Source organism: Octodon degus, unplaced genomic scaffold (assembly GCF_000260255.1).
Source record: "Octodon degus isolate 3935 unplaced genomic scaffold, OctDeg1.0 scaffold00140, whole genome shotgun sequence".
Taxonomy (NCBI): Eukaryota; Metazoa; Chordata; class Mammalia; order Rodentia; family Octodontidae; genus Octodon; species Octodon degus.
The window spans coordinates 6,475,147-6,484,256 of record NW_004524716.1 but is presented as its reverse complement, the minus strand read 5'-3'; the positions used below and the strand labels follow the sequence as shown (position 1 = coordinate 6,484,256).

At 48.6% G+C, this 9,110-nt stretch overlaps 1 protein-coding gene across 2 annotated transcripts in view; it reads right to left on the bottom strand.

Moving 5' to 3' along the window:
- The window catches only part of Kcnd3 (potassium voltage-gated channel subfamily D member 3), a 209,625-nt gene that overhangs the window by 102,691 nt on the left and 97,824 nt on the right, over positions 1-9,110 (bottom strand). The gene's annotated exons all lie outside the window — the stretch shown is intronic.

Below are 9,110 nucleotides of genomic sequence, written 5' to 3'. Positions count from 1 at the left end.
CCCTTCTCTATTTTTTTTTTCAACTTTAAGATGGACCTCACTAAATTAGTACCCTGTTATAGCTGGGTTTGAACTTCTGATCCTCCTGCCTCAGTGTGTCTTAGAGTGCTAGAATGATAGCTGTGGGCCACCACACCCCCAAATACAGAATATCTTATAATCTGAAATACTCTCTGGAATTAATACAGTACAAACCCCATGGTCTTGCGCAGGCAGAGGCCGAGAACAAACCAATGGCATAGATTTGCTGAGGGCTTATGAAACAGTCAGCGTTGCTAGGTGGCTATTCCGATCCTCGCCCCAGTGCGGTAGGTTCACTTCCTGGGCTAAGGCTGGTGAATCCTCTGGAGCTTCCAGTGATGCAAGCAGCCTACCCTGGCATGTGTGCCATGGGTTCACCACCAGGTTCTAGTCTGTTTTAGACAAATTTTAAATCATGGTGCATCAACCCTCCCTCTGATGCCTCAGCTTCCAAGCTGCCTACCCTGATTTAAGCTGGTGGGAGTCCAGGAATTGTGGATGGATTTTTAATACCAGTCTAAGCAAAATAAAGCCAGGAAGGTTTGATCTGCTCCAAAGCACCTATAACATGTATGCTGAAGCCAAAAAAAAAAAAAAGTAACTTTTGAATTAGTTACTACTTTCTGGCCACCTGGGGGGAGAGAAGACACACATTTTGTTCTTCCTTTCATGCCTGGGCTTAAAGAGGGGGGTACAAAGAAGTTTTAGATAAGATTCTGTCCCCACGAAACTAATTTCTAAGAGATACTGTCTATTCAAGAGGAAAAAAAAAGGATCCTGGCCCATTATGTATAAAAAAATTACGTATTCAGTAAATTCACATTAAGCGACCTGTTAAGTAGCAGGCAGGCACCACGCTAGCGTGTACAAGTTTTCTGGAGCGTCAGTGATCTAGACAGAAGTGGGAAGAGTTTTCTCTGGGTCTCAAATTTGTTTATGCTCCAAAATGCTTGAGCCTCCTTCAAACCAGTTCCTCAACATTTCCAGCCCAGGTGTGCACCTGTGCACATGCTCAAGACATGGGTGAGGCCCGGGGGTACGGAGGCATGGAGGAGACACACTCTACATCTGGGGGATGGCAGTAGAGGGGACCTTTCACTTCAGACACGGTCCTGCCCAGGGAGGACAGCGCAGGGGGACAGATGCAGAGCCACAGGGCTGGGAGGGTGCCGAGGAAGAGGGCAGCTCTGAGGATCAGACAGACACGGTTTCCGCCTTGCACACTAATGACGCAGAGCCACTGCTTCAGCTATCCAGGCTGGGAGAGAGGGGTGGTGATGGGACAATTTGCATCTCAGTCCCAAACCCACCCAGCCGGAGTGGCTGATGCTCGGCCTCTTAGGTGCAGTGCAGCGGGGCCGGGGAGAGTTCCTGACTTTCCTGTTGAAGGCAGTTCGCCCTGAGCATTCATCACCCGGGTGCTTGGAGCCAGCTGCAGACTTGGTCGTTGCTATGAACTTTCCACTGGGGCAAACCTGAACCTCGGGAACCCAAGGCGGAGGCTGTTGGGCGGTAACACACGCCAGCGTTTATAGGGCCTCACTCCGTAAGGCACTTTATGATGCATTACTTCATCTGACCCTCACAAAACAAGCCTATGGAGATGGTACGATATTATTTTCGCTTTTCCAGATGAATAAACGGTAGCAGGAAAAGGGTAAGTGACTCACCCAAGGTCATGCAGCTACTAGGTAGGGGACAACATGTGCCTGTGACAAAAGCACCCTCAGCCTGAGCCCCAGAACTGTCTCACCTCTGCATTACTGAAAGGGAACGTCTGCATTTACCTCTCTGTCTTGCTGCTGCTGACTTTCAGATGAGCAGGCAGGCAGACACGTGTACACGAAACCTCTTCCTGTCTCTGCTGAATCCCATTTCCTGTGCAATGTGCTTCCCCCCTGCCAACCACAATATGGCCTTGTTATGCCTAATAAGGCACAGGCTTCCAGTCAGCGCAAAGTCAGCTGCTGAGCAAAGAGGAGACATGGGGTCTCTGCTTCCATCCCAGCCTCCTTCCATGCACGGTGCCTGGGGCTGGGACCAAACACACAGGCCAGGCAGGGCTCCTGTGTGGACCCTTCTTCTCCTGCTCAGCTTCTCTGAACCATTCTCTGGTAGTAGGAGGTCTGGGGAGGAGAAACAGAGGGCAAGGACCGAGAGAACAAGCTTTAACCTGCACAGCTGGCTGCCAGAGCTGGCAGATGTGGGAGGCTAAGGGAAAGGGCAATCTCATTACGGGAGGTAATGGGAAGCTCTGAGCACTCTCACTGCTTCCCGCATCCTTGCTCAGAAGCAAGGGGTAAGGAGCGGGGAGTGTGAGGGGCACAGGGGCCGAAACAACACCACGGCTAATTTCCAGTGTCAGTCTGACTGGTCCATGGGGTGTCCAGATATTTGGTCAAAAGTTATTTCAGGAGGGCTCTGGATGAGATTAGTATTTGAATCAGAAGACTCAGTAAAGCAGAGTCTTCCACAATGCAGATGGTCCCATGCATTCAGTTAAAAGGACCAAATAGGACAGGAATGCTGACTGTCCTACAAGCAAGAGGGAAGTTATCCTCTCTGCTTTGGCCTGGGATAGCAGCGATTCCAGCCTTGGGACTCCAAATGAAATATCAGGATTCTTTGAGTCTTGAGCCTGCTGGCTTTTAGGACTAGAATTGTACACGAGGCCTCGTGGATCTTTAGCTTGCTGGCCAAAGAAGAGGGATTTCTCAGCCTCCACAGCCACCGGACCCAATTCTTTGTTGTCTGTCTGTCTGTCTGTCTGTCTCTCCAACCACCCATTCAGTGCCTATTGGTCCTATTTCTCTGTAGAACCTTCACCAATATAAATACCAGAAATATTCACTGGCTTAAAGCTTGGTGAATTTGGTTTCTGTATGTAAGTCAATATATTTATAAAGTATGATTGAAAACTATAATGAATGTGTAAATTTTTAAAAAATTTATTACAGTGTCTTTAGTTGTATTGTCTGGCTGCCTTAATGTCCTGAATCAATTCAAAATATTTACCTTTCATGGTCATTTTGACTGCAGGGAAGAGCCAGAAGTTAATGGTGCCAGATCCAGTAAATAAGTTTGATGAGGACACACAGTGATGTCTTTACAATCTGTCTTTCTATTGGATGGCACTCGGAAGTCGTATTCACCATGTTTTGGTCATGCCTTATAAAGACAAGGAAGAGGACTTCCGCAGCTGCTTCAGGAAGTGGTAAGAGCAATGGTTCACGTGTGTCTGAAGCAGGGGTGAGAATTTTCAGGAGACCAGTGGCAATGTGTCCTTTACTGTAATACATTTCAAAAGATTTAAACATTTAGTGTATAGTTTGGTTATACCTTATATATTTTTGCTTCTCAGCTCTCAGAGATTACTTAAATAAATACAGCTTTTGGCAGAAAACTTAGCACAAAGGCATGTCTCTGGCCAGAGATTCCTAGACAGGGTCTCTTTCTGAAAGCTTGAAATGAAACCATTCTCAGAGCTCTGCGCCCTCTCTCGGCTCTGCATGTGCTACCCTGGAAAGAACGTGGTGTAGAGGTTGACCACACTACATCTCAACCTTTCAGAGAAGCTTCCTCAGGTGGCCAGATGCAAGCAGAGTAACAGGAAGACAAGGGACGAATTCACAGGAACTGTCGCGCCCCGCTCTGTACCTCCAGGAGGGAGGGGCTCTCATCCCAGCAAGTCACCTGGCCTCCGCAGTTCCTTAAATCCTCAAGGAAGGTACCGGCAGAAGCTTTCCCTCTCACCTGTCGCAGTACTGGCTCATCTAGAAGATTTCAACTGTTTGATTTCCAAGGAGTTGTGCTTCTGTAATGTACACTTGAGCAGGAGAATCCGGGGACAGACTGGTGAGGAGGAGCTACTTCAAGCTCTACCACCACTGCCTAGGAGGGCTGGGGTGAATGAATTAAGCTCCTTGTACCTCAGTTTCTTCATTTGAAAAATGGGATGATTATAGTGATAATGATTTCTTGGTGGTGGTGTGAGGATTAAGTAAAATTAATTTCAAGTAGGTTTGAAACATATATACATATATTGTTGAGGTTGTTGGAATAGTCTAATCCTCTTGGTCTCTTCCATGGAATTCTAAGACTTAAACCTATAATAGTAACATAGAGAGATACTGAATGTTCTGATTTCAGACTTGACCTACTTCCCAGATCCCAGCCCATCCTAGACTCATCAGGAGATGCTTAAAACACAGTCTTGATGGTCAAGGACTTTGAAGTTGAATTATGGTCTCCTTTCTACCTTCACGGGGTTATAACTTGGCAATAATTATTTCAGAAGGAACATCTGAGAACACAGAGGTCCAGAGAGAAGGGAGCTAGTCACAGCAGATCCTCCCCATGGCAGCTTTGGGCAGTGAGGTGAGAGCCCTGCGTCCTTAGGTACCTCCGTGGGAGTCTCAGGCGGATGGAAGGTGCTTGTCCCCTCTGGGACATGGATTAAGAGGCAGGCCCTCTGAGTGGCAACCCATAAAGTTGTGAAGTTTCCTGCTGGGATTTCTTTGCTAGCACCATATAAATACGGTTTAGGAGCACAATGTCTTAAGCAATAAAGGAGGAGGAAAAAATAATCCAGAGAGAAATCAACTTATGGCTCATTTAAACCTTATTGAAATTTCTACTGTGGAAACATTTAAATATCATAGTTACTGCGGCATGCCACTGCTCCTCCTATTCCCTGGTGAATGTTTCCTTGCACATTTGGTTGGGGAGCAGAACAATAAAGCTGCTTGGAGATTGCTTTCCCACTGCTAGGTAATTACAACAGGTTTTTATTCCAAATGTAAAGAACGAACTGTTAGGTTTTTTTTTGTTTTTAATAAAGGAAGCTCTTGCTTGTTCCCTGTCCCCGAACCCCAGCCTCAGTCTGCATCAGCCCTTCACTCCCACAGGCCCTGCCCTCCCCCCCACCCCAGCCGCCTCTGTTTCCTGCAAGAAGCAGCTGGAAGCAGTTGAGTCTCAGCTGCCGGCTCCTCTGTCTCCCAGCCCTGAGCCCTGCATGTGTGTCACTGTTTAGAGAAAGGGACGGCCCCCTCCAGGTCTCTGTCAAGAACATTAAATATTTAGCCTGACTCCATCCAGGCCATCAAACACACTCAGTCTCCCTTTCCTATCCAGAATGACACATTTCCCCACCTCCATCTTTCTTTAATCCCAAGCAAGCAATTCGGGATTAACTCAACGTTTGTCAGCTCTTTCTGAGCACAGTCATGAGCTCATCTGTTCTCTCCCACTAGACAGAGCAGAGAAAAAGTGTCTTTTGTGCTGTCAGATGCACAGTTCAGCCTGGCAGCCAAGTGAGCACCTGCCGAAGGCCGGGTGGGAACAAGTGCCGGCCAGCTGCCCACACTGGGCTTCGTTTTTGCATCTGGTTCCCCAGGTTTGTTTAACTTTGTCGCCCACCTTCCTCTGTCACCCGACACATTTCTTTCTTCTCTAACCCTCCCTGCCTCTGGGTACCACGTGTGGGGAAAATGAATTTCATTTATGCTCCATCCCCTCCAACACTGCCAGGAGGGAGACGTTAATGCAGCAGCCTCTGTAACTCCTGTGGCTTAGCAGGAGTCCAGGGCAGCCTCTGGGGCAGGGCAAAGAGCAGGGTCTTGAAGGTCAGCCAGCACTTCCACAGCCATCTGGCTCTGAGTGCTTCCTTTCCTCTGTTTCTTGCTCGGCAAAACGAGGGGTGTAAAAATATTACACCCCTTTAAGGTATAATACGCCGTAACTTGGAAGTGTGGAAATACCCACGGGAACCCATTGTCTCTACCCACATGTCCTTCTCTAAATATAGACACACAGGGCAGGAGCCAGACAAAAGCACTGCTCTTGGTGCAGGGTCACGTGGCTCTGGAGGGCAACCATCTGCTAATGATCAGGTTTATTCTTGGGACAGGAAGAAAGTGAGGAGCGCCATGGTACCTCGGCCTGTTGCAGAAATAAGAATGGAGACCCACAGCCTCAAGGGGAGGGAGGTGGACGGCCTGCCAGGACAGACGAGGGGCTGGCCCTCTGCCCTGTTTTTGGCTCTGACCTTTGGGGAAACCACTTAACTTCTCTAAGCTTTGCTTTTTGTCTCTCTGTTCAATGGGATGCTATTTTCCAGGTCCTTGATTTAGAGTGTCTGTGAGGAAGTTAAAAATAAATAAATAAATAAAAAAATTGGTGGCAAAGAGAAGCCAGAGGACAAATGGGAAACTGAAGTAAGCGCTGCTCCATTGAAATCTGAAAGTGCGGACTACAGCTCAATGCTTCAGTGAAACAGGGTGTCGTCCTGTGTCCAGTTTCTTTTCTTTTTCTTTTTTGGCGGAACCAGGGATTGCATCAGGCCTTCGCGCTTGCAAGGGAAGTGCTCATTCCACTGAGCCATCTCCCCCGCCCATTGTGTCCAGTTTACACCCACCAGGGGCCCTGACATGTCTCAAGGTCAGCATCAAGCGAAATGAGATGACCTATGGTTGCATCTCCCTGTCCACATGCCCAGAAAAGCTGAGGAAGGGACCTTTGCAGAACTAGGGGGCAAGAAGGGGCCTAGTGGGGATGTTGTGTTGCCTGCTGCTGGCTTGCAATGCTCCTGCAGGTGACCCGAGGGACAGGCCTTGGGCTGTGAGCCAAGGAGGCAGGGCCCAAGGCCAGGCTGAGGTGGCAGGAGGCTGGTTTCTGAGGTGTGGCCAGCTCCACACAGAGGGCGAGGGGGTGGGGGATGGGAGGAGAGCGCGGCTGTGCTGGGGGCGGACAAAGGGAGAAGACAAAGATTATTTTAAACCTGTATTAATCACTGCTCCAAACAGGGACTGGGGGTGGGCGCCGCAGCTGTCACAGGGAGGCTGGGTGAGGGTGGAGGAGGAGTCCAGCGGGGAGGGGCCCGAAACTCTTCGCTTCGCCCCAAGGACCTTGGTGCAGTCCAGCTGTGAGCCTGGGGCCTTGCTCAATCTCTGTGGTTTGCTCCAGAGACCAGCGTGAAGAAATGGTAAAACATCAGCAGCAGCCTGGGCCAACGGATCTCCACGCTTCTAGCACCAGTCTCGACAGCCCACCTTCCACCACTGCCAAGAGTTAGCATGACACAGTTGGGATCATGTGGCTTTTCCCAAAAGCTGACAGTGGCTTCCTACTGCCCCAGCCATGAGTCTTCTCCTTGGCACATCCAGACCATGCAGCTCTAGCCCTGAGCCACTGATGTATCAGAGATCGTCCTCCAAGCACTCAGCCTTCACGGGATCTTCCCCTCTGTCTTACAAACTACTCTGTATAGACGAAGGATCAGAAGCTTACAGAAGTCAGAGAGCTTGGCCAAGGTCTGTCTGATACACAAGTTTACATTCCGAACTTCTGGGGAGCTCCACAAACGTTCACGATTCCCTGCTTTTTTCGGCTCCTAACTCGCCAGAGAGGGAGATCTTCTTTCCCCTTTGCCCTTATGGGCAACCTCTTCCTTCTTCGGACTCATCTCAGATGCCATCTATCTCAAGAAGCCACGCTGGCTGGAACTAAGCCATGGGCTCGCCAAACAGTTATTTAATCTCTGCTGATGTTTTGGGAGGCCTGTTGTTGCCCTCTTATAGGTAAGAAAGCACAGAGGTGGGGGAAGCAGCACATGCCCGTAACCCCAGCTACTCAGGAGATGGGGACAGGAGAAATGCAAATCGGAGACCAGCCTGGACAACATAGTGAGAATTATCTAAAGATAAAATTTACAAAAAAGCTCAGGCTGCTGGCTGCTTGCTTAGCATAGGAGAGGCCCTCTGTTCAGGTCCCAGGACCACAGAAAAGAAAAGGAAGGAAAGAAAGGAGAAAAAGCAAGCAAGCAAGCAAGCAGGCAGGCAGGCAGGCAGGCTTATGAAAGAATGAGGCAAAGTGTCTGTGTTAACAGAGTTCCTGAATGACAGAAAAAAAGATGCAAAGCCAGGTCCCCCTGTGTACCCAAGGCCAGTGCTCTTCAAAACACCACCAATGGCACTGGCCCTTTCCTGTGTCTCGACAGCCCACTTTGAGCTTTTATTTAGTTAAACTTATGAGATCTTGCATGTCTGATACCTGTACTGGGATATTAGAGCGCTCAGTAGTACCTATTATATTGATTTCTTTCTACACACACAGGCAGTGCAGATGTAAGTTTTGTTTTTGCAACCATGAGGTATGTGTTGCTATCTCCACTCTTGTAGGTGAGAAAATGATTATTCGAGGCATTAAGAATTATGTATCTTGCTAGCACAGTCTAAGGTCCCTGTGATGAGAGACCTCTGTGATGCAGATCTGTCCCAAGTTCGTACTGTTCTCACCAAATAGAAGACCTGTTGTAGGGTTTTCAACACCTGGGAACCTGCCTTATCCCTGAAGGAAAAAGACTGGAATAGCAATTGGGCAGGTAGGAGCTCAGTGAATATGGAGAGGGGCCACTCTTGGCTGGGGGCACTGGCTACCACAGTGCCAGTGTGCCACTCCCTTGGGGAGCCTGGGGTTCTGGGCTTTGCTGGACACTAACAATGCCTTCTTCCACATTTCAACTCAATTATCTCAGATTTAGCTTTCTAGGAGTTATGGAAAATTATCCTCCCAAACCCCAATTTGTCAAAGTTGTTTAAATGTTACACTGGGGACCCTGATTCCTCCCTAATGAGAAATGTGCATTTTTAAAGAAGAAAAGAGAACTACCTTATGGTGCCTGTTCCCTGGTTGATGACACTTCCCCACTACTTCCTACCTTTCCATATATTGGGTACCATTCCTGTTGGGGCAGAGGACAGTGATAGAAAAAGAACAAGAACAAAAGCCACTCCTAGTGATGGGAGTGGTTCTGGGACGCAGGAGAGAAAGCCTTCACCAAGACATCTCCATGGAGGAGGGCACTCCTGGAGGATCTCATTCCACCTGAGAAGAGCAGTCCTCAAATCTGAAGACTCCATAGGACTGGGGAGCCTACATGATGGTTGTGTGTTTTTTTGTTTTTGTTTTTTTAATGTTTTTAGGACAGGGTCTACAAGGTCTACAGGGTCTCACTACATAGATCAGACTCATAGTGATCCTCCTGTTTTCAGCCTCCCAAGAGCTGGGATTACAGGCATGTGCCACCATGC